General features: G+C 40.9%; 1 long non-coding RNA gene across 2 annotated transcripts in view; it reads left to right on the top strand.

The window, feature by feature from the left end:
- LOC147371933 (uncharacterized) overlaps positions 1-26274 on the top strand; it is a 200065-nt gene that overhangs the window by 113543 nt on the left and 60248 nt on the right. The window lies entirely within an intron of this gene.

The raw sequence follows: 26274 nt of genomic DNA, 5'->3' as shown, positions 1-26274 counted from the left end.
GTATCAGTGGTGTAGAGCCTGGCTGCACATCTGGGGATGTGCAGAATCATCTGGGGAAACAAAGAATATACTGATTTTGGGGCTCCACCCTCCAGATTTAATTGATCTGGCATTTGATAACTTTGTAAAGCTTCCTAGATGACTCTGAGGTGCAACCAGGTTGATAACCATCAATGTCCAAATAGGAACTTCCTAAGAACATCATAACTTAGTAAGAATCAATGTTTAGCTATCTCCTAACTCAGCTTGTACTAAGCAAGTATGTATCTGAATGTCAAATCCTGGTCAGCCTTTGTCTTTTTTAAGTTCTGAAGTGACAAAAGGCTAAAGGGTTGTCATGTCTTCACATATTTCACTAGTATCCTGTTTTATGAGGATACGATAGGGTATGCTTCTAACTACAGTGATAAATTGTACTGACTTACTATGATCATTTAGCCAAATTAAGCTATTGATTAATTAATAAGAGTATTTTTCTGTAGTTTTTCCATTTTGAGGGTAGATTCCATCTCTTTAACTAAAATCCAACTATTTTCTGACTTCCTGGGAAGATATTATAAAAACAAGAATTTTTGTGCAACTTCTGTGAGTCTTTCCTGGGCTTAAGTCTTTTCATGGGCTTCACCCCAGGGCAGTGTTTACCGCCTGAGTGCTAGTTGTTGGACTAGTTGCAGTGGAGCGCATAGTTCTACCTCTAAGCAGTTCTACAGGTTTCTGAGTGATGTATCCTGGGGCAGACTTCACTGGAGCTGGTGCAAGTTTACTGAAAGCAGGAAGAAAACAAGCCAATAGGGTGGTGTTAGTATTGCTGCTATAATACTAACTAGCACTCTCCCCTAATGGTATAGTGGAAAATCGGCAATATGTCTTAAACTGCCAAGTTCATGCTTTTACATATTCCATCTAATCTTAGATCTAGTATACGTCTCTGGGTTTGGGTAGCAGATATAGCATTCCCTTCATAGGAATGTCTAAGATGTTTGTTCAACTTCCAAACAACTCCTTTGGTTTCCTTTATATAAAGAGTAATTGTGCCTTTACTAACTAGAAGTTGTTCCCAGTTGATGGTTTCTAGGGAACTGATGGTGTGAAATGGAAATTCCCTACACATTAAAGTGAGAACCTCTGTGAATCCTCTGTGCACAGTAGAACATCCAAAGGACATAGAAGCAGTTAAGAGAGCTTACCAGTGACATGCAGGGTGGAAGAATTTGACAGTACTGTGGTGAGGAAGAATAATGGATAGGTTTAAAATGGAAACACAGCCAGTATTTTGGGTTAGTCATACATATTTCCAGGGACCAGAAGCTTACACAGGAACTAAAGGTTTATCAATGAAATCTCACATTTAAATTATTAGAATTTTTCAATCTAGGTATTCAGGAAGAGTAGGCTTTTTAGCAAGGCTGTGAACAGTCCCATAAGCAAGTATAGTTATTCCTCTAAAGTTTACTTCAGCACTAATACCAATGCCTCCGGGCTTCTGTGGTAGCTCAGTGGTAAAGGAACTGCCTGCTAATGCAGGAGACAGGGGTTCGATCCCTTGTCCAGGAAGATCCCACATGCCGCGGGGCAGCTAAGTTCAAGTGCCACAACTACTGAGCCTGTGCTCTAGAGCCCTCTATCCACAGCTACTGAAACCTGAGTGCCCTAGAGCCTGTGCTCCACAACAAGTGAAGCCCTGCAATGCGAAGCCCGAGCACCACAACCAGAGAAAGCCCACACGCAGCGCTGAAGACCTAGCGCAGCCAAAAATAAAAATAAATAATAAAAAATACCAATGTTTCCACTGGGGTTTGCAACTATCCACCCTTATGCAAGATTTTCCTTAGACTAGGTGAGTCATAGAAGAGTCAAGGACTTAGAGACCGAATAGTGAAATTTACTATGCACGTTGGAGGGGAACAAAATACCCATTGAACTAATTGAACTTCCTTCCTATTGGACTAGTCATACATCTAGTGTGATGTTCTTTGATGAACAGGATAAGAAATATACAGAACTGGCTATTACTGTTCACTTACAACAGTAAGTTGGGTAGTCTGATAAAATATTTGCTGATCTGTAAGTGTAGAAATAGCTGAGAATATTAATAGTGCTCATATTTGAGCTCTGAGGATGTCCTCTGTGTATTAATAGTTTAATATTAAGTAAAGAATCTGGGATATTGTGAAATCTCATGTGTGAAAACATCTCAAGTAAGGAGAAAGAAAATTTTTTTTGATGGTGACTGTTATCCTAGTTCAGGAAATTATTCAATACTCCCTGATTACCTGTGAATTTGAGAGCATTGTCCTAGCCAGCTTAGGAATTATTGTTGTGAATAGTCATGCTTTGCCTGATGCCAAGGAAGCCCAGAGAGGGAGTGGTCTTCCTCTGTTGTTGTGTATATATTGAGATATGCTTTTTTCCCCCTTTTTTGCATTTGTTATCTATTATGAGCTTTATGAACCCTGATTGTATTTGGAGAGGAGGTGGGGGTGTTAATCTTGTTCTCTTCCCCACAAGGCTCTCTTTCTCAAGTCAGAGGGAAGTGTGGCTAGAGTTAAAAGTTGACCTTGGAATGCAAATGTTGTTGCCACACTTCACCATGTTGCCATGTGAATAACAGAGATTGATTTTGGCTCTCTAATAAATTTGTATTCATTTTGTATTCATTTGGATGAGTAGTTGTAACTGAAGAAGCTTTGTTACCCTTGATCCTGGCTTGCCTGACTGGCAGTACACTAGGAGCAGCCTCTTTTAGAGCATCTTGGTGAAAACATGGCTGAAAGGGATAAATAGTATCCACTGACTGTAGAGAAAATGGCTTTTGTTCCCAGCATTAATAATTTTTTTGCTTAAGCACATTTCAATGTTTGCTGAGAGTGGCAGGTGCACATCAAAAATGCTGGGTGTTCTTATCCATACAGTTGGTGTGGATGGACAGTCGTGACAGAAGTTTCCGCCTACCTGCTACTCTTCCCTCTTACCTCTCACCTCAAACTAGCCCCATGATGGGACCGGCAGTCAGAGTGGGCCTGTGGGCTCCAGGGAAGCCAAGGTGGCAGCTTGTCTTGGGCATCTGCAGCCTGCTTCCTGAGTAGAGCTTCTTGCGAGTGCTGGCTTTCTGTTGGCTAAGCTTTTCCTGGGCCCTACCATTCCTAACTGCAGGTAGATAAAGTAGATGTCAAAAGAAAACACTTTTAACATTCTTTGGTTAGAGTGCTTTGTTTATGATTGCAATGTTTATGTTTCTCATCTAATAAAAAGCATTACTTTATTGCATTACATTTTAGTGTTTATTTTATTTTAAAAAATTATTTATTCTTGACTGTGCTGGGTCTTGAGTGGCTAGCGGTGGCTGCATGGTGCTGGAGTGGCAGAGAGGAGATACCCCACTTCCAAGGTAAGAGAAACTCCAGTAAGACAGTAGGCACTGAGAGAGGGCATCAGAGGGCAGGCAGACTGGAACCAAAATCACGGAAAACTAACCAATCTAATCACATGGACCACAACCTTGTCTAACTCAGTGAAACTAAGCCATGCTATGTAGGGCCACCCAAGATATATGGGTCATGATGGAGAGTTCTGACAAAATGTGGTCCAGTGGAGAAGGGAATGGCAAACAACTTCAGTATTCTTGCCTTGAGAACCCCATGAACAGTATGAAAAGGCAGAAAGTTAAAAGAGTTCCAACATCTGCTGGATCATCAAAAAAGCAAGAGAGTTCCTGAAAAACATCTATTTCTGCTTTATTGACTATGACAAAGTCTTTGACTGTGTGGATCACAGTAAACTGGGAAATTCTGAGATGGGAATACCGCACCACCTGACCTGCCTCTTGAGAAATCCGTATGAAGATCAGCAAGCAACAGTTAGAACTGGACATGGAACAACAGACTGGTTCCAAATAGGAAAAGGAGTACATCAAGGCTGTACATTGTCACCCTGCTTATTTAACTTCTATGCAGAGTACATCATGAGAAACGCTGGGCTGGAGGAAGCACAAGCTGGAATCAAGATTGCTGGGAGAAATATCAATAACCTCAGATATGCAGAAGACACCACCCTTATGGCAGAAAGTGAAGAAGAACTAAAGAGCCTCTTGATGAAGGTGAAAGAGGAGAGTGAAAAAGCTGGCTTAAAGCTCAACATTCAGAAAATGAAGATCATGGCATCCGGTCCTATCACTTCATGGGAAATAGATGGGGAAACAGTGGAAACAGTGGCTGACTTTATTTTTTAGGGCTCCAAAATCACTGCAGATGGTGACTGCAGCCATGAAATTAAAAGACACTTACTCCTTGGAAGGAAAGTTATGACCTACCTAGATAGCATATTAAAAAGCAGAGACATTACTTGGCCAACAAGAGTCCATCTAGTTTTTTTTTTTTTAATTTTTTTTTTCTTTAATAGAAAATTATTTAATTAGTATACATGTGTTCCCCATCCTGAACCCTCCTCCCTTCTCCCTCCCCACACCATCCCTCTGGGTCGTCCCAGTGCACCAGCCCCAAGCATCCAGCATTGTACATTGAACCTAGACTGGCATCTCCTTTCATACATGACGTTTCACATGTTTCAACGCCATTCTCCCAAATCTTCCCACCCTCTCCCTCTCCCACAGAGTCCATAAGACTGTTCTATACATCAGTGTCTCTTTTGCTGTCTCGTATACAGGGTTATCGTTACCATCTTTCTAAATTCCATATATATGCGTTAGTATACTGTATTGGTGTTTTTCCTTCTGGCTTACTTCACTCTGTATAATAGGCTCCAGTTTCATCCACCTCATTAGAACTGATTCAAATGTATTCTTTTTAATGGCTGAGTAATACTCCATTGTGTATATATACCACAGCTTTCTTATCCATTCATCTGCTGATGGACATCTAGGTTGCTTCCATGTCCTGGCTATTATAAACAGTGCTGCGATGAACATTGGGGTACACGTGTCTCTTTCCCTTCTGGTTTCCTCAGTGTGTATGCCCAGCAGTGGGATTGCTGGATCATAAGGCAGTTCTATTTCCAGTTTTTTAAGGAATCTCCACACTGTTCTCCATAGTGGCTGTACTAGTTTGCATTCCCACCAACAGTGTAAGAGGGTTCCCTTTTCTCCACACCCTCTCCAGCACTTATTGCTTGTAGACTTTTGGATCGCAGCCATTCTGACTGGCGTGAAATGGTACCTCATAGTGGTTTTGATTTGCATTTCTCTGATAATGAGTGATGTTGAGCATCTTTTCATGTGTTTGTTAGCCATCTGTATGTCTTCTTTGGAGAAATGTCTATTTAGATCTTTGGCCCATTTTTTGATTGGGTCATTTATTTTTCTGGAGTTGAGCTGTAGGAGTTGCTTGTATATTTTTGAGATTAGTTGTTTGTCGGTTGCTTCATTTGCTATTATTTTCTCCCATTCTGAAGGCTGTCTTTTCACCTTGCTAATAGTTTCCTTTGATGTGCAGAAGCTTTTAAGTTTAATTAGGTCCCATTTGTTTATTTTTACTTTTATTTCCAATATTCTGGGAGGTGGATCATAGAGGATCCTGCTGTGATGTATGTCAGAGAGTGTTTTGCCTATGTTCTCCTCTAGGAGTTTTATAGTTTCTGGTCTTACGTTGAGATCTTTAATCCATTTTGAGTTTATTTTTGTATATGGTGTTAGAAAGTGTTCTAGTTTCATTCTTTTACAAGTGGTGGACCAGATTTCCCAGCACCACTTGTTAAAGAGATTGTCTTTAATCCATTGTATATTCTTGCCTCCTTTGTCAAAGATAAGGTGTCCATAGGTGCGTGGATTTATCTCTGGGCTTTCTATTTTGTTCCATTGATCTATATTTCTGTCTTTGTGCCAGTACCATACTGTCTTGATAACTGTGGCTTTGTAGTAGAGCCTGAAGTCAGGTAGGTTGATTCCTCCAGTTCCATTTTTCTTTCTCAAGATCGCTTTGGCTATTCGAGGTTTTTTGTATTTCCATACAAATTGTGAAATTATTTGTTCTAGCTCTGTGAAGAATACTGTTGGTAGCTTGATAGGGATTGCACTGAATCTATAAATTGCTTTGGGTAGTATACTCATTTTCACTATATTGATTCTTCCAATCCATGAACATGGTATATTTCTCCATCTATTAGTGTCCTCTTTGATTTCTTTCACCAGTGTTTTATAGTTTTCTATATATAGGTCTTTAGTTTCTTTAGGTAGATATATTCCTAAGTATTTTATTCTTTCCATTGCAATGGTGAATGGAATTGTTTCCTTAATTTCTCTTTCTGTTTTCTCATTATTAGTGTATAGGAATGCAAGGGATTTCTGTGTGTTGATTTTATATCCTGCAACTTTACTATAATCATTGATTAGTTCTAGTAATTTTCTGGTGGAGTCTTTAGGGTTTTCTATGTAGAGAATCATGTCATCTGCAAATAGTGAGAGTTTTACTTCTTCTTTTCCAATTTGGATTCCTTTTATTTCTTTTTCTGCTCTGATTGCTGTGGCCAAAACTTCCAAAACTATGTTGAATAGTAATGGTGAAAGTGGGCACCCTTGTCTTGTTCCTGACTTTAGAGGAAATGCTTTCAATTTTTCACCATTGAGGATAATGTTTGCTGTGGGTTTGTCATATATAGCTTTTATTATGTTGAGGTATGTTCCTTCTATTCCTGCTTTCTGGAGAGTTTTTATCATTAATGGGTGTTGAATTTTGTCAAAGGCTTTCTCTGCATCTATTGAGATAATCATATGGTTTTTGTTCTTCAATTTGTTAATGTGGTGTATTACATTGATTGATTTGTGGATATTGAAGAATCCTTGCATCCCTGGGATAAAGCCCACTTGGTCATGGTGTATGATCTTTTTAATGTGTTGTTGGATTCTGATTGCTAGAATTTTGTTTAGGATTTTTGCATCTATATTCATCAGTGATATTGGCCTGTAGTTTTCTTTTTTTGTGGGATCTTTGTCAGGTTTTGGTATTAGGGTGATGGTGGCCTCATAGAATGAGTTTGGAAGTTTACCTTCCTCTGCAATTTTCTGGAAGAGTTTGAGCAGGATAGGTGTTAGCTCTTCTCTAAATTTTTGGTAGAATTCAGCTGTGAAGCCGTCTGGACCTGGGCTTTTGTTTGCTGGAAGATTTTTGATTACAGTTTCAATTTCCGTGCTTGTGATGGGTCTGTTAAGGTTTTCTATTTCTTCCTGGTCGAGTTTTGGAAAGTTGTACTTTTCTAAGAATTTGTCCATTTCTTCCTCGTTGTCCATTTTATTGGCATATAATTGTTGATAATAGTCTCTTATGATCCTTTGTATTTCTGTGTTGTCTCTTGTGATCTCTCCATTTTTGTTTCTGATTTTATTGATTTGATTTTTCTCCCTTTGTTTCTTGATGAGTCTGGCTAATGGTTTGTCAATTTTATTTATCCTTTCAAAGAACCAGCTTTTGGCTTTGTTGATTTTTGCTATGGTCTCTTTTGCATTTATTTCTGCTCTAATTTTTAAGATTTCTTTCCTTCTACTAACCCTGGGATTCTTCATTTCTTCCTTTTCTAGTTGCTTTAGGTGTAGAGTTAGGTTATTTATTTGACTTTTTTCTTGTTTCTTGAGGTGTGCCTGTATTGCTATGAACTTTCCCCTTAGGACTGCTTTTACCGTGTCCCACAGGTTTTGGGTTGTTGTGTTTTCATTTTCGTTCGTTTCTATGCAAATTTTGATTTCTTTTTTGATTTCTTCTGTGATTTGTTGGTTATTCAGCAGCGTGTTGTTCAGCCTCCATATGTTGGAATTTTTAATAGTTTTTCTCCTGTAATTGAGATCTAATCTTACTGCATTGTGGTCAGAAAAGATGCTTGGAATGATTTCTATTTTTTTGAATTTACCAAGGCTAGCTTTATGGCCCAGGATGTGATCTATCCTGGAGAAGGTTCCATGTGCGCTTGAGAAAAAGGTGAAATTCATTGTTTTGGGATGAAATGTCCTATAGATATCAATTAGGTCTAACTGGTCTATTGTATCGTTTAAAGTTTGTGTTTCCTTGTTAGTTTTCTGTTTAGTTGATCTATCCTTAGGTGTGAGTGGGGTATTAAAGTCCCCCACTATTATTGTGTTATTGTTAATTTCTCCTTTCACACTTGTTAGCATTTGTCTTACATACTGCGGTGCTCCCATGTTGGGTGCATATATATTTATAATTGTTATATCTTCTTCTTGGATTGATCCTTTGATCATTATGTAGTGACCTTCTTTGTCTCTTTTCACAGCCTTTGTTTTAAAGTCTATTTTATCTGATATGAGTATTGCTACTCCTGCTTTCTTTTGGTCCCTATTTGCATGGAAAGTCTTTTCCCAGCCCTTCACTTTCAGTCTGTATGTGTCCCCTGTTTTGAGGTGGGTCTCCTGTAGACAACATATGTAGGGGTCTTGTTTTTGTATCCATTCAGCCAGTCTTTGTCTTTTGGTTGGGGCATTCAACCCATTTACGTTTAAGGTAATTACTGATAAGTATAATCCCGTTGCCATTTACTTTATTGTTTGGGGTTCGAATTTATACACCATTTTTGTGTTTCCTGTCTAGAGAATATCCTTTAGTATTTGTTGGAGAGCTGGTTTGGTGGTGCAGAATTCTCTCAGCTTTTGCTTGTCTGAGAAGCTTTTGATTTCTCCTTCATACTTGAATGAAATCCTTGCTGGGTACAATAATCTGGGCTGTAGGTTATTTTCTTTCATCATTTTAAGTATGTCTTGCCATTCCCTCCTGGCTTGAAGACTTTCTATTGAAAGATCAGCTGTTATCTTTATGGGAATTCCCTTGTGTGTTATTTGTTGTTTTTCCCTTGCTGCTTTTAATATTTGTTCTTTGTGTTTGATCTTTGTTAATTTGATTAATATGTGTCTTGGGGTGTTTCGCCTTGGGTTTATCCTGTTTGGGATTCTCTGGGTTTCTTGGACTTGGGTGATTATTTCCTTCCCCAGTTTAGGGACGTTTTCAACTATTATCTCCTCAAGTATTTTCTCATGGTCTTTCTTTTTGTCTTCTTCTTCTGGAACCCCTATGATTCGAATGTTGTAGCATTTAATATTGTCCTGGAGGTCTCTGAGATTGTCCTCATTTCTTTTAATTCGTTTTTCTTTTATTTTCTCTGATTCATTTATTTCTACCATTCTATCTTCTAATTCACTAATCCTATCTTCTGCCTCTGTTATTCTACTATTTGTTGCCTCCAGAGTGTTTTTAATTTCATTTATTGCATTATTCATTATATATTGACTCTTTTTTATTTCTTCTAGGTCCTTGTTAAACCTTTCTTGCATCTTCTCAATCCTTGTCTCCAAGCTATTTATCTGTGATTCCATTTTAATTTCAAGATTTTGGATCAATTTCACTATCATTATTCGGAATTCTTTATCAGGTAGATTCCCTATCTCTTCCTCTTTTGTTTGGTTTGGTGGGCATTTATCCTGTTCCTTTATCTGCTGGCTATTCCTCTGTCTCTTCATCTTGTTTAAATTGCTGAGTTTGGGGTGTCCTTTCTGTATTCTGGCAGTTTGTGGAGTTCTCTTTATTGTGGCTTTTCCTCGCTGTGTGTGGGTTTGTACAGGTGGCTTGTCAAGGTTTCCTGGTTAGGGAAGCTTGTGTCGGTGCTCTGATGGGTGGAGCTGTATTTCTTCTCTTTGTTCAGTCGCGCTGTGGGGAGGGAGGGAGGGATGCTGCAAACAAATAACACTGGCGTGCGCTCGCAGTGTCTCAGCCACACTGGGTCTGCCCCCGCTCACGGCGCGTGTAGCCTCCCTGCCCACACTGCTCGGGCTCTAGGTTGTTCCGCCGGGAACAATCCAAGGCCGGCCCTGGGTTGCATGTACCTCCCAGGTCCAAGCCGCTCAGGTTCAGGCACTCGGGTAGTCCTCAGAGGCGCAGACTCAGTTGGGCCTGAGTTTTGTGCTCTTCCCAGGTCCGAGCAGCTCAAGTGATGAGGTGTTTGGCGAGCGCCAATGCTGCGACTTATCGCCTCCCCGCCACTCGGTTATCTGGGTGTAAAACCGGCGCACCTTCTCAGGCAGATGTTAACCGTCCAGACCCCCCAAGAAGTTTTAGTTAGCAAAGAGGCCTGCTTACAGTTTTATAGATAATGTCTCTCTGGGGCTGCGATTGCCCCCTTCCGGTTCTGGCTGCCTGTCACCGGAGGGGGAAGGTCTGCAGCCGGCTATCTCTGTTCAGTCCTTTGTTCCGTGCGTGGGCCTGGCGGTCTTAGGTTAGGGCTGGCTTTTCGCGTGGTAGATATCCCACAGTCTGGTTTGCTAGCCCAAATTATTTCGCTCAGATAGTGCTCAGGGTATTCAGGCCAGATTCTTACTCTAAGCGATGCAGCCCACGCTGCGCCTCCCTGCCCAGCCCCCGCTTGCTAATGGCGCGTGCAGGCGTCTGCGCTGCTTCTCCGCTGAGGGAGTTACCGTAGGACTCGCAATCTTCAAGTTTTAATTGTTTATTTATTTTTTCTTCCTGTTATGTTGCCCTCTGTGCTTCCAAAGCTCGGCACAGATTCGGCAGTGAGAAGGTTTCCTGGTGTTTGGAAACTTCTCTCTTTTTAAGACTCCCTTCCCGGGACGGAACTCCGTCCCTCCCTCTTTTGTCTCTTTTTTTGTCTTTTATATTTTTTCCTACCTCCTTTCGAAGAGTTGGATTGCTTTTCTGGGTGCCTGATGTCCTCTGCCGGCATTCAGAAGTTGTTTTGTGGAATTTACTAGACATTTAAATGCTCTTTTGATGAATTTGTGGGGGAGAAAGTGTTCTCCCCGTCCTACTCCTCCGCCATTTTGGCTCCTTTTCAGTAGTCATGTATGGATGTGAGAGTTGGTCTATAAAGAAAACTGAGTGCCAAAGAATTGATGCTTTTGAACTGTGGTTTGGAGAAGACTCTTGAGAGTCCCTTGGACTGCAAGGAGATCCAACCAGTCCATCCTAAAGGAGATCAGTCCTGAGTGTTCATTGGAGGGACTGATGTTGAAGCTGAAACTCCAATACTTTGGCCACCTGATGCAAAGAGCTGACTCATTTGAAAAGACCCTGATGCTGGGAAAGATTGAAGGCAGGAGGAGAAGGGAATGACAGAGGATGAAATGGTTGGATGGCACCACCGACTCAATGGACATGAGTTTGGGTAAACTCTGGGAGTTGGTGATGGACAGGGAGGCCTGGCGTGCTGCGATCCATGGGGTCGCAAAGAGTCGGATACGACTGAGTGACTGAAGTGAACGGAATTGTGCCGGGTCTTGGTTGCTGTGTGGGCTTTCTCTAGTTGCAGTGAGCAGGGGCTACTCTTTATTGTAGTGTGCATGCGTCTCCTTGTGGAGCACAGGCTCCTGGTGCATGGGCTTCAGCAGCTGCAGTATGCAGTCTCTAGATCTGGGGCTCAGTAGTTGTGGTGCATGGGCTTAGTTGCCCTGTGGTATGTGGAATCCTTTCAGACCAGGGATCAAATCAGTGTCCACTGTGTTGGCAGGTGGATTCTTATTCAGTGCCACCAAAGAAGTCAAATTTTAGTGTTTAGATGGATAGGTACTGTCTGTATGTACAATAGATACTTCCACTTGGCAATACACTCACACATAAAAAGATAATTTGAAACAACAAAAACTTAAAAGTCACAAGCAAAAGAATGAAATTATGCCAGTGTCTTACATCATACACAAAAATTAACTCAAGATGAACTAAAGACTTAAATATAAATCCTGAGACCATAAAACTCCTAGAAGAAAACATAGGCAGTGTACTCTTTGTCATCAGTTTTAGCAGCATCTTTTTGGATATGTCTCCTCAGGCAAGGGAAACAGCAGCAAAAATAAACAAGGGACTACAAGGAAATAAAAAGTTTCTGCACACCAAAGGGAACCATCAACAATTTGAAAGACAACCTATCTTATCCAAGAAAGGGTTAATGTCCAAAATAAACAAGTCATACAACCGAACAATGTAAGAACAAACAACTGATTAAAAATTAAGCAGAGGATCCAAATAGACATTTTTCCAAGGAAGGTATATAAGCGGCCAACAGGCACATGAAAATATGCTTAACATCACTAATAATTATGGAAATGCCAATCAAAACCACAATGAGATATCATAACATGCGTGTGAGAGTGGCTACTATTAAAAAGACAAGAACTAGCAAGTGTTGGATGGGATGTAGAGAAAAGGGAGCCTTGTGCACTAGCAGTGGGAATGTAAATTGATGCAACCATTGTGGAAAACAGGAGGGAGGTTCCTCAAAAATTAAAAATAGAACCATTTCACTGTTGGGCATCGCAGTGAAATGGTGGTTCTATTTCAGTTATCTCCTCATGTGTGCCCTCCTATTTGTGAAAGCTGGAAAAACTAAATACTCATTAGGTGCCATTGGCTTGCTCTGACACCATTTGCAGGGTTGGAAATCCCAGTTTCACATTAGAGTTCTGAGCCAGAATCAAGACTATTTTTGGCAGTGTTTTAACATGGGATGTTTTAACATTTAAAATGTTTTCACAGTAACTACCATCAAGGGTACAATATTTTGGTTATCCTGTGGCCAGTTAATTGTTTTAAAAGACACTTTCTTCAGGGAATAAGCATTACACTGAGGGATGCATTATCACAACAACAAAAATCATGTTTAGCATCTTTTTTGTTTTGACTGTGAAAATTTTAGAACATTAAGCACAATTTTCCCATCCTCAAATTTTTCCAGATAATGAGATATCTGTGGATTTGGGAATAGGCAGAGAATTGACTGCCCTCTTGAACTAATAAAATGAGATGGGGGAAGGGGGATGAAGGTGCCTGTCCCACCTAAAGGTGATGCCACCTACCTAAAGAAGGGCAAATTAAGTATACCCAATACAACTTAATATACACATTAGCTTTCTTCTGAAGAATTTTAAATGGCTTCATAATTAATCTCTTATCACCACATATTTCTTTGAAATATAGCTATCTATTCCTTTACCTTTTCAGCCAGTAAACATTTTTGAATACCCATGTTATGTTGAGTCACTATGCTGCTATGAATTCCTTCTAGAGTATTTTTTAATTTAAATGATTATGTTATCATATGTGAAACAAATCGCCAGTCCAGGTGCATGATACAGGATGCTCGGGGCCAGTGCACTGGGATGACCCAAAGGGATGGGATGGGGAGGGAAGTCGGGGGGGTGTTCAGGATGCGGAACATGTGTACACCCATGGCAGATTCATGTCAACATATGGCAAAACCAATACAATATTGTAAAGTAATTAGCCTCCAATTAAAATAAATAAATTTTAAAAATATAAAATAAATGATTATGTTGTTTGTCACTGTTGGTTTATTTTTTATTTCTTCTAGGCCTTTGTTAAATGTGTAAAATATTCCTTACATTTTCTGTATTCGATTTCCAGTATTTTTGAACTTCTTTACTATCATTACTCTAAATTCTTTTTCAGATAGGTTGCCTGGAAAGACAGGATGGTGGGAGGGGAGGGAGGCTAGGGAGGAAGCAGAGTTAGGTATAATTATGGCTGATTCCCTGTTGTTCTATGACAGAAACCAACACAACATTGTAAAAATTAAATTAGAAAAAAAAAAAAGAGTTGCTCTGCTAGATGCTGTTGACATAAAAGTGAAAATCCATCATCCTTGACTACGGGCCTGTAGAACTGCCATCTAGCGGGAGACAGATGTGAAAAGGCAGGTAATTATGCAAAGTGCAGTGTATGTAATATGTTAAGGATAAGGATACTAATTTGCACAGCACATTATTAAATTATTTAAACTCATCTCTAGGCATGGGGACACAAGTGTGTAAGGAGTGAGAAAGGGGTTCTCGTGGATGGAACTCCTTTTCTGAGTGCTGCAGGGTACACAAAGTTAGCTGTGCAAAGGAGTGGTGCGGCTGTGGGAGGCAGTAGTCCATCCGTGCGGGAGCCGGCAGAGACAGGCTGAACAAGGGCAAGGTGGGCGAGAGCTCAGTGGTGCTCAGTGGGCTGTGAGCTCTGCACAGTGAGGAGCTGCTCGAGGTTAAGCTTGGAAGGCGAAGCCAAGGATGGTGGCCGGGGATCAGTTCACAGGAGGCTTCGGATGCCACGCGCGACTATAGATTGCAGCCAACAGCAGGCAGCAATTTCACTTCTTTGGGATGTGTAGAGAGTTTTTTTACAAACATGAATTTATTCAATAGAAGTGACTGATAATTTTTCTGAGATTACATTCCGTTTGTGTGTGTGTGTAGTTTTAAATTACCTTTTCCTTCATGTAAGGATTTTCATAGAAGATTAGTTTAAATTGTCTTTCTTTAGCAAAATGTAAATTTGACATCTTGTGTAAGTTTCTAATATTAAAAACATTGTTCTGTAAATTGAAGAGTCTGAGGAGGACTACTTCCGTAGATGAGGGGGCCATTGAAAGGATTTAACAGTAGGATACCATAGCTGGATTGACATTTTAAATGATTTCTTCATTTGTGTGGAGAGTGAATTTGTGGAGGACAAGACCAGAGGTGGGAGGACCATTTAGGAGGTTAATGTTCTAATTGGGGTGAAAGATAATAAAGACCTAAATCTGGGGCAGCAGGGGAGGTTTGGAGTAGGAATCATTTAAAAATGTTTTTATAAGATAAAATCAGCAGGACTTGGTGACTGGATGCAGCGAGGAGGGAGAGACTGAATATCACCATTCTCATCTGTACTACATCTGGGTGGTAGAATGAGTTTCCTCACTGGCTGCTCAGGCAAATGCAGTTTTTGCTCCCTTTTATCTTGGTCCAGGATAACTGGTAGAGAAATGGAGGAAGACAGCAAAGTTACCTTCGTGTAAGACCAGCTGCTTTTCAAGTCACACCACTTTGGAAAAAACCTCTACACACAGGAGGAGCTTTTTGCATTGGGTGTGAGTAGACATTCTCTGTGAGAGGCCTGGTGCAGAATGAGGGGGTGTAGCATAGGTGTTTGGAGAAGCAATGGCACCCCGCTCCAGTACTCTTGCCTGGAAAATCCCATGGATGGAGGAGCCTGGTAGGCTGCAGTCCATGGGGTCGCTACAAGTCGGATAGGACTGAGTGACTTCCCTTTCACTTTTCACTTTCATGCATTGGATAAGGAAATGGCAACCCACTCCAGTGTTCTTGCCTGGAGAATCCCAGGGACGAGGGAGCCTGGTGGGCTGCCGTCTATGGGGTCGCACAGAGTCGGACACGACTGAAACGACTTAGCAGAAGCAGCATGCGTGTTGAAGGGTCAGGCAAATAGGAAGGAGGTCTGAGAGTCCAGCGATGATCCAAGACACATTTGTGCTGTCATTCATACACGTGACGTTTGCCCTGGTTCTTTGCACAACCTGTGCAAGTGTTAATGTCTTCTCCCTTTATCTCATTCTATTAATCACGGTTTCTGTTTTCTATATTTTATGATGCTCAGCCTGGAGAGACTGCCCCTCCCAAGGCTAGCTAATTCCTACAGCTGAACAACTTGCCTGTGAGGCTTTTTTTCCCCCCAATATTCATTTATTTGGCTGCTTTCGGTCTTAGTTACTACACGCAGGATCTTTCCTTGCAGCACCTGAGCTCCGGAGTGCATGGGCTCAGTAGTTGCAGCTTGCAGGCTGAGTTGCTCAGGGGCATGTGGGATCTTAGATCCCCAACCAGGGGATCAAACCTGCATCCCTGCATTGCAAGGCAGATTCTCAACCACTGGACCACCAGGAATGTCCCTTGCCCATGAGACTTTCATATGCAAACCAACCAATTCAAAGGCCTTATCACCAACCACCTTCTTTATCTGACTCACATACTGAGCCTGTTTCCCCTAAATCATCTCAAGGCCAGCTACTGGCCATCCACTGGAGACCACCCTATAACCAAAAGCCCACTGAAATTATTAAAACATCCAAAGCTGAGCTTGCTCAACTGGCTTACACTACCTTGCCCATTCCTTCCTTCCTTCTTGTAGAAAATACAATAGTGGGCCATGCTTTCACTTCACTCCTTCTGCCCCCTGACTGACCCTGGCATTAACCCATGTGCCGTGTGTGGCATGGCATATCCACTGCTCTTGGGAAGTGTTAGTAATGTACACTTGCCTCCTCTGTAAAGGCAATAGCCTCTGTGTCTGTTAGCTTACATTCCCTGATTGAACAGATCCTGGATGTGTTTTAACATACTCACATCTTATTCTGCATCCCCCGCTCCAGCTCCTACAAGAAACTGAAATCATCAGTCAGTTTCAGTCAGGAGACAGAGCTCAGACAGGTCTTGGTTGCAAGGGTAACCATAAATCTTTGGCTTCCTTAGAGAAAGTTGGGTCTAACCAAGTGTCTGATTGGAACCACTTACTCAGTCACACTGCTTTTATTGCTGAAGCACAAACCACGTCATGAAGGTTAGTTGAATGCCCTCTGGAAAAAGTTTTCCTCTGTGTAAACATGGGGAAATTAGTCTAGGAACCAGAATTCAAGCTGCAGGTATTTTGACCCAACCATGCATTATGCTCAGCAGAAATATTATGAGTTAAAATACTGAGGCCCTCTGATTGGGAGCTAGCAAAAGACATATCAGAAACCCCAGAGAATTTCTTGGAAAAGATTTGCTGAATAATAGTAAAACAATACATGGCCCTATCCCCTGAGATTTGATTCTTCTGGACTCTGTCAGAAAAGTATGCTTGAAATGTGAAAATGCTCAATCAGAGATAGATTTGAATTTTGGAAGGCTGAATCACATGATAAGACAGCAAGAAATTAACTTTGATGGGAAAACAGTGTGGAAATAAGATTAAGCAGAAAGGTATTAAAGACAGACTGCTGAAACATCTGGTTCTTAAGTGACTGGCGTGTCTGAATTCAACAGCCAGTAGTCAAATTGGAACTTAAATAATTATTCTTAGCAGTTTGAATTTTATGAAGCTGGAGGCAGAACTGTGTTAGTTTTTCTGAAATGACTCCATCTTATGGAAAATGCTTCGTGTTGATGTGAGGCAATAGGAAATAAAGTGACTTTGAGTTCCATTAACTTTTCAGTGAGCCAATAGTGGACTTAGAGGAAATTAGTTGATAAAGTCTCATAAAACAATACATTTCTCGGGGATGTATGGAGCATCTATACTCTGGCGGATTCCATGTTGTGGGCACAGTGCACATGGCTGGTTGCCCAGGCATCATCAGTTCCCTTTCTTCCGTCCTTCTAATAGCACCCAGTTTTGATCCAGGAGACCACTGTTCTCTCTGCTGTGGAGCAGCCCTGCAGTTTTGGTGCAGTTGAACCCACCTCCAGCTTCCCAAGTGGTGCAGTGGCAAAGAGTCCCCCTACCAGTGCAGGGGATGCAAGAGACACAGGTTCAACTCTTGGGTCAGGAGCTTCCCTTAGACTAAGAAATGGCTACCCACTCCAGTATTCTTAACTGGAAAATCCCATGGACAGAGGAACCTGGCGGGCTACAGTCCATGGTGTCGTAAAGGGTCGCGGACAAGACTGAGCACATGTCCACACACCCCTCCACACACACACACACCAGCTGTCTACTAGCAGCTTGTGAGATGAGCTTACATGCCCCAGGGACTGGCTGAGAGACCCCAGGTGTAAACCAATCAGTGCATGATTTTATCCTGGCCAGAGGGTGGTGCAGTCTGTTCGAAGCTCAGCATTTCTGTCCTGAGTTCCGGACTCACTTTTCGTGATGTGAATAAGGAAGCTGTTCTGGTCGTGGTGGGCAGCCATCTAGTTACTATGAGAGTAACTAGTCCGAAGACTGAGCCAGTATAAGGAAGGGAGTGATGCCAAGGGAACTGGGGAGAATGGAGCCAGAGCCCTGGTGAAGCTAGACTTTCCAGTATCATGAGCCATCCAGTGCCCTCTGTTGTTTGCCAGTTGGTTTGCTTGTTGCTTGGTTGGTTGGTTGTTGGTTTGCTTGCTGATGCAGGGAGTTGAAAGGAAGTATAAAGCTTGGTTCTATGTCTTAGCATTTATACAGGAAATATAAACCTTGGTTCTTTATGCCATGTCGTGCTAAGTTGCTTCAGTTGTGTCCAACTCTTTGTGACCCCATGGACTGTAGCCCACCAGGCTCCTCTGTCCATGGGATTCTCCAGGCAAGAAGACTGGAGTGGGTTGCCATGCCCTCCTTCAGGGGATCCTCCCAACCCAGGGATTGAACCCACGTCTTCTGTGGCTTCTGCATTGTAGGCGGGTTCTTTACCACTGGAGTCACTGGGGAAGCCCTTGATTCTTTATATTTAAGCTTAATTGTGGAGTAAATGGGTTTCCTCAACCTTTTCTGGCAGACAATATTAGCAAGAGGAAAGTTTCTTTCTTTTTATCGTTACTTTTTAAATTTTGTAGATATTGCACTCTGAAGAATCTGACATTTTTCTCAGGCTCTATTGAAGGGAACACAAGATGATGGGCATTGCCTGAGAGAACTGGAAGAAAGCCACAGAGGACACAGAGGGAAAATGACTCCAGCTTCCCCTGATCACTTTCCCAGACAGACTGACCCTGTTACAGGCCTTCCCCTGGGTGTTAAGACATGGTTTTATGTACATGTAGCAAGAGGCGGATGCTTGAGGTTAAGACTTGTGTATCAGTGGGATTCAAATTAGTGTAAACATCACTGACCAATTAGTGAGGTGGGTCTTCCAGGGGCTTATGTGCCCAAAGAACTGAGGAATCTCCCAGGCAAGATCTCGTTTTCTGAGAAGTCCAGGAGGCTGGCTTGATATAGTGAACAAAACCTTAATTTTCAGAGCAGAGAAATAATTTCCAGGGGAGTCCCCAAGTGGACTCATGTGTGGTTCTTGAGATGGGAAAAAGAGCACTGTGGGTTAAAAATGAAAGAAGCTGAAAAAAGAAGAAAGAAAGAGACATGAGAGAGAGAAGAGAGAAAGGTAAGGAGGAAGGAAGGAAGCAGGAGAGAAAAGGAGGGAGGGAGGAAGGAGGAGAAGGAGGGAGAAAAGAAAATAAAAGAAAGAAAAAAGCATGCGGCTGGGTGTCAATGATTTCCGGCGGGCTGTGGTCACTCTCCCACGAGCTTGGGTGTCTGTTGCTCTTCCTGGCATGGCTGTATCTCTAGCCTAGTCAGGGTAATGGTGACAACTGGAGTGCTGACAATTAGTTATTAAAAAAGCAAACAATCTAAAACTCCAAGCAAACAGTCTAAAACTCCATGATGATAAAATAAAAGGGGATCAGATAACAACAGGGAATATAGTTAGAAAAAATGGTCTGGAAGGAAAGGCTACAGTGTCATATGAAATTACCATTTCTTCAGACATTAACAAGGTTTCCAACTTGCTTTCCCTAGAAGAATGTGAGGGGAAAGCTGTATTGCTCTTGGTGCAAAATAACACTAATTTGGTGGATTTGTATAAGACTATCAAGTGGTTCTTCTCTCAAAAGAAATTCTGGTGCCAAAGAAAAATATGTCATGTGGGAAATTATCTTGATGCAACGGTAGCGTCTGAGTACAGTCCAGGCAAGATCCCAGAGGGTCCTAGAGCAGAAACCTCACAGGGTAAGTCAGCACGCTCCAATCACGTGATTTATTGGATCAGCAGGAAACATCCATTGAGTAGACAGAGAAAAGAGGTTCGAGGTAAGTTGACATACTTAGTGGGGAGTGAAATGACCACACTACTGAATCCTGTGTTCTTCAACTATTCCCAGGTCCTCTCTCTTTCCTTCTCTATTCCCTCTCTCCCTCTCCTTCTCCCTACTTCCTCTCGCCCACTATCTGTCTATTGCATCAGTGTTTCTCTGGGTTTGTGGAGCCAACACAGCTCTGTTGCCACAGAGGCAAGGATGCCTGCCACAGCTGGAGCTCACCAATTAGCTTGCTGGGCAGCCTTGAGCTGTATTTCTTTGGCAGAGTACATGCAAAGCCAAAATGGGGCCCCAGTGGCAGGCCAACTGAGAGGTGAAATGCGTCTGTTTGAAGGCGGCTTGATTTGTACCTCCTGATTTGGGCTTTCCATCATTTTCCCTATATAAGTAAATGTTCTTAATGGTCCATCTTTTTAAAGCATGTATTTCAGTCCTTCTATCTTTAACATGTCTTGCTGATTGCCAACTATCTGTACGTAACCAGATTCCCATCTTGTGAATTCTGCTCACGTCTCACAAGCCACTTGCTTACTATCTTTATTTAGCACATCTTATGAGTTTTAGGCATCCTACTTGTTTCTTGTCTGTCCAGTAGCACTGAGTACTCTCTGTCAATATCAAATACGCAGTACAGATAATACGTGGCAACTGCCTCCCACGAAGAGCACATCACCGTTTTTACCATCACCTACATTTCAATGAAAGAACTAAGCAAAACAAGCTAAGAATATACTGTGTGTCCTTCAGCATCTCAGAAACGAAGACCACTCCTCCTACTGCTGCTGTCATCCTTTACTGAGTGTTTTTCTGTCCCAGCTAAATGTTTACATACATCTCCATATCCAGTCTCACAATGAATCCATGAAGTAAGTATTATATCAGGCCTACAGGTGAGATAACTGAGGTTTGGAGCAGGAATATGACCTATCGGGGTCCAGTGGTATGGGGGGAGCAGAGGAGGAAGGGAGCCCGAGACTGTCTGACCACCAAATCCTCCTTCTGGTCATTAGACTAGGCTTTCCTACTCTCGGAGCCTCTTAGGGACGCCAGCATTCCACTTCTTAGAGCCCTTCTCCCACTCCCTGCCGGTCATCTGTGAGGGCTTCACTCCTACAGGGACCTCCATGGTGGCTTGTTCTGTTTGAAAACATTTTATTGAAGTCTAGCTGGTTTACAATGTTATGTTAATTTCTGTTGTACATCAAAGTGATTCAGTTAAACATACATATATATATATATATATATATATATATACTTTTTCATATTCTTTTACATTATGGTTTATCACAGGATATTGAATATAGTTCTCTGAATTATACAATAGGACCTTGTTTTTTATCCATCCTATATATTATAGTTTGCATCTGCTAATCCCAAACTCCCAATTCATCCCTTCCTCTGGTCCGTGGCAACCACAAGTCTATTATATATGTCTATGAGTCTGTTTCTGCTTTGTAGATAGGCTCACTTGTGTAGTATTTTAGATTTCACATATAAGAGATATCGTATGGCATTTGCCTTTCTCCTTCAGACGTACTTCACACCTAGTATGATAATCTCTAGGTTCATCCATGTTGCTGCACATGGCATCATTTCATTCTTTTTTAATGGCTGAGAAGTATTTCATTGTATAGAAGTACCACATCTTCTTTATCCATTCATCTGACAATTGGACATTTAGGTTGTTTCATGTCTTGTCTATTGTATAAACAGTGCAGCTATGAGCATGGGGGGGGGGCGTGTATCTTTTTCATTTATAGTTTTGTCCAGATATATGCCCAGGAATGGAATTGCTGGGTCATGTGGCAACTCTGTATCAATTTATTACTACATTCTGGGGTAGCTTATTCTTCATGTGCTCACTTCACATAATGATGTAGCATTAAATTTCAGGTCACATCAGAAGAAAATGAAACAGAATAACTAATTTTAAAATAAGATCCACATGGCTCATTTAGTTGAAAGTAGGTGTAAATAGGTTGTGAAAGTAATGTGTAAAAAGAATGGCCAAATTGTTTAGTTAGCAAAGAAAAACCCTGTATCAGGGAGAGGCAACCTCTGTTAATAGAGGACAGCACCCGTGTGATGAAGAGAATAGCTACAATTTTCTGGGTGTTATTATGAGCCAGGCACAGTATGCATGTTATTTTAAATCCACAAGCCTCTGAAAGTTGGATATACAGAGAGGAAAATGAGGTGCAGTCTGGTTTAATCATGTGTTCCAGGTCACTGGGCTAGGAAGCAGAGAGGCTGGGTTTTGATCTCAGGTTGTCCCAGCCTTTACTCACTAACAATCTGCACAAGAGGAAGAAAGAGTGTGGTGAGTAAAAGTGAAGGCAGAGGTACACAGGACATCTTTTGGGTCTGTTTCAGAGAGAAGCCAATGGAAGCCTTTGAAATTGAAATAAAAGAAGTCAGAATTATATGTCTCCTACTAAGAAGTAAAGGATGCAACCTTTGTTTATCCAAAGTTATCCAAGTTCAGTATAGTGTATTTCTATGCCCTGAAATGTTTAAAATCTTTTTTGGGACGGTTTTCAAAGATCATTGGCTGGATTTATCAAGCTAAAGACAAAGATCTCAAGTCAGATTACTGTTAAATATTCTGAGCTTTCTCACCCATGGTCCAAGGAGATCAGAACTGTTAAGTGTATACCACATGTGTTCTTATGTGTTTATAAATACAAATCTTAAATTTTTCTGCATTTGTGTACATCATATTATGTAAAAATAACTTAATTATAACATGTCATCAAATAGGACTAGGCTAGTGGTAAAAATATTTCATCAGTTGGCAACTATTGTCAATCATTTCAGACCTCTACTCAAATTGAATTCACTGGAATTTCTTTCTCATTTTTTCCTTTTCTGCCTTGAATTACATTTTTCCCCACTGACTATATAATAAGTTGATTTAACTTCTGATGGCTAGGATAGTTGTAATAATTGATATCTTCCACTGCAGCTGTTTTTGACCAGCTTAAATTAAATAAACACATATCTGACAGCTTCTAAATCTAAACACATTATTAAGTTGCAGTCTTTCACAGGTCACAGAATGAGTTACTGGCAAAATGGGATTTTAACTGTGGTAGGGTATGTGTAGGAGAGCTGTCATGAATTTGTCTTCATGGAAAACTAGTTCTGCATCTGATTTCTGTCAAAGAAAATGACTTAAACACCACTCTAAAGCAAAAATCATCATTTTAGGCAGCAGTCTTTAATTGACTTACATAATTGGTCAATATATTTAGTTACTTGGACTACATTTTTCAGCTAAATTATGTTGAAAACTCGTCAGGACATTACATTGCTTAAAATTTGAAATTTTGAGCATGTATTACTAAGTTTTAAGAGCTATAGTGGAAAACTAACAAATATTTTCAAAATGTCAGGCTAAAAGAATCATTTTTTGAGCTTTGAATTGTTTGTGGGAGGGAGCAGCACAGAACTGTTTTCTGGAGAAAACCATGGCCTGCCTGTAGGGGCTCTCTTGGCCCATTTCTGTGCCAAAGGTGTGGTAAATCTCCGTAAAGGGCATTCATCCTGGTGAGGCTTTTTTTTTTTTTAATATTAAAGTATAGTTGATTTACAATGTTAATTTCTGCTGTAGAGCAAAGTGACTCTGTTATAAACACACACATACACGTTCTTTTTTATATCCTTTCTGTTATGGTTAATCAGGATATTGAATATATTCTCTGTGCTATGCAGTATAGGATCCTGTCATTTTCCATTCTGTGTATAATAGTTTGCATCTACTAACCCCAAACTCCCAGTCCACCCTTCCCGCACATCCTTCCACCCTAGAAACCACAAGTCTGTTCTCTATGGCCATGATTCTATTTGTTTCATACATATAGGTTCATTTGCGTCATATTTTAGATTTCACATATAAGTGATATCATATGCTATTTGTCTTTCGCTTTCTGACTTTCTTCACTTAGTATAATAATCTCTAGTTCCATCCATCTTTCTTCAAATGGCATTATTTCATTCTTTTTTTTTTTTTTTTTTAACAGCAGAGTAGTATTCTGTTGTGTCCATGTACAACATCTTCTATATCCATTCATCAGTCAATGGACATTTAGGTGGTTTCCATGTCTTGGCTCTTGTCAAAAGCACTGCTATGATCATAGGGGTGCATGTATTTTTTTGTATTATAGTTTTGGCAATATATATTCCTAGGGGTAGGATTGTTGAATCATATGGTAATTCTGTTTTTAGCTTTTTGAGGAACCTCCATACTGTTTTTCACAGTGGCTGTACCAGCTTACATTCCGACTAACACTGTAGCAGGGTTCCCTTTTCTCCACGCTCCCCTGGTGGCTCAGATCGTAAAGAATCCTCCAGTAATGCAGGAGACCTGGGTTTGATCCCTGGGTTGGGAGGATCACTGGATGAAGGCATGGCAACCCGCTCCAGTATTTGGCCTGGAGAATTTCATGGACAGAGGAGCCTGGAGGGCTACATACAGTCCATGAGGTCCAAAAAGAGTCGGACATGACTGAATGACTTTCACTTTCCATTTTCTGTACATCCTCTCCAGCCTTTGTTATTTGTAGACTTTTCAATGATGGCCATTCTGACTGGTGTGTAGTGTTACTGGTGAAGCATGTTGATTTTCACAAGATAACATCCTTGTTCTCTTTTTCTCAGCTGCTTGTTAAATATTACTAAACTGCTTTTATTAAATGCCAGGAATAATGACTGCAAACTCCTATGACCAACTCTCAAAGGAATGCTATGGTGTCACTGACTTCCCTGGTATTCTGAATTCTATGCCTGAATCAAGACAAATCATGAGGGACCACATGGTGCTGGCCCTCGTAGAGCTGTTCTCTCTTGGGTGCTGTGCTCTTTCAGCTTGTTGGGATATTAAGCTACCATGGGATGGTCACTGTTGAATTTATAAGTTGCTAGCAAGGTTCTTCCTTGCCATCTCGCATACATCTTCCTTTGTCTACCTGGCTTTGGTGTCAGTAGTAGAAACCAGGGGATTCCGTCTAGTGATCTCTTCATCTGGGTGGCGACCTGATACCCCTTTGACTGTAACTTACAGTGGGGTGGATTGGTGACAATGGAATATTTTGGAACAGTGGTCCCTCACTTTCTGAATATCTATTCAAACATGTTTCCTCCTGGATGTTGTCTAGTTTCCTAAATATCTCCTCCTACAGACCTTCTTGTGGTTCCTCGTTGCTCAAAGCTGCTGTCCTCTCCCACAGAAGAACAATCTTTCATTGAGGATGATAGAATTCTGGCCTCATGTTCTTCTTCTGTCTTAAGTTTCTCCCAGATCTTAACAGTTTCTCTATTCACTTTAGCTTCTACTGACTTCTCAAGAGGGACAGCTAAACACTGGTCACAGATCAGGAGAAGGGGAGGAAGTGATGAGTGATCTAATTCCATTTGAAGTACCTAAAGTCAAACACATTTCACCGTTTAATCTTGAATGTCCATCATGTTTAGCTGCAACTTCAATATCCACTTCAAACTGAGCTTAACCAAGCCAAGTCCAGCCTGGGTTCATTTGCAGTGCAAGGTAAAGGTGATCCTTCATATCTTTCTTTCTATCCCAAAGCTCAGCTCTACATCTCTTGATACCAGTTGTTCAGTTGCCTTGAGGAATTTCTGCAAGACCTCCATAAAGAAAACTGTAGAACTTTATTAAGATCTATAAAAGAGGAACTGAACAAATGGAGAGACATATCCCATCTAAGACCATGGCATAAATATGCCAATTCTTCCCAACTTGAATTATATATTCAAATAAAGTGCGCTCAAAATCATGGAACATGCTAGGTTGTTTTCACAATTTAGACAGAAGACAAAAGGGTAAAAAGTAGCTAAGATATTTCTGAAGTGTGGGGTATCAGTAATGTGAAACTGTGATTAAGACAGTGAGATTATTAGAGGATGGGGAGAGATCTGGGATGGATATTCACATAGTATAAAAGTATTCCCAAATGCTTTTTAATTAGGTTCCAATTAATAGGCTGAAAACACTTATCACATAACTTTATCGTAGAGAAATTGTCCAGACACGAAATTATCCTGCTAATGAAAGTTAAGTTCACCAGTTATGAGGCAAATCAACAACATGCGCCTCCATAAAGGACACAGTGAGAAGGGCACAGAATCGCTGCTGTGCTACTCGGGCCCAGTACGCGTAACTTAAAGGCAGTTATGAGGAAGGCCCCAAACAAGAGACTGTCTACCAAGTAAATGGCCTGTTTCTTTTTTCAAAAGTGTCAAGGTCATGAAAGGCAAAAGAGCAAGGAACTTTTCTAGGCTGGAGACTAAAGAGAGATGACCATGACAGCAACATGTGACCTGGGATTACATCCAGGACCAGGCAAGAAACTGGACAATTAGCATAATTTGAATGGAGTATCTAGTAACATATCAATGTGATTCTCTTGATTTTGATCATTGTAGTTAGCTATGTAGGAGACTATCTTTGTTTTTAGGAAATACACACAAAAGTATTGATGAATGATGAGTTGTCATGTCTGAAATGATTCAGAGAAAAAAAAATCACACACATGTGCACATACATTCAGGAAGAGAAAGAGAAGAGAAAGAGAAAAGTAAGACAAATGTAACAAAACATGAATAGCTGTGGAATGGGTAAACAGTATACATAGAAATGCTTTGCATTCTTCTCTCAACTTTCTGTAAGTTTAAATTATTTTAAAATAAAG

The sequence above is a fragment of the Bos grunniens genome, chromosome 5 (assembly GCF_055505025.1).
Source record: "Bos grunniens cultivar Pamir isolate PY7600 chromosome 5, Bosgru_T2T1.0, whole genome shotgun sequence".
NCBI lineage: Eukaryota > Metazoa > Chordata > Mammalia > Artiodactyla > Bovidae > Bos > Bos grunniens.
The sequence above is the reverse complement of the archived record's forward strand: the minus strand, read 5'-3'. Positions and strand labels throughout refer to the sequence as shown.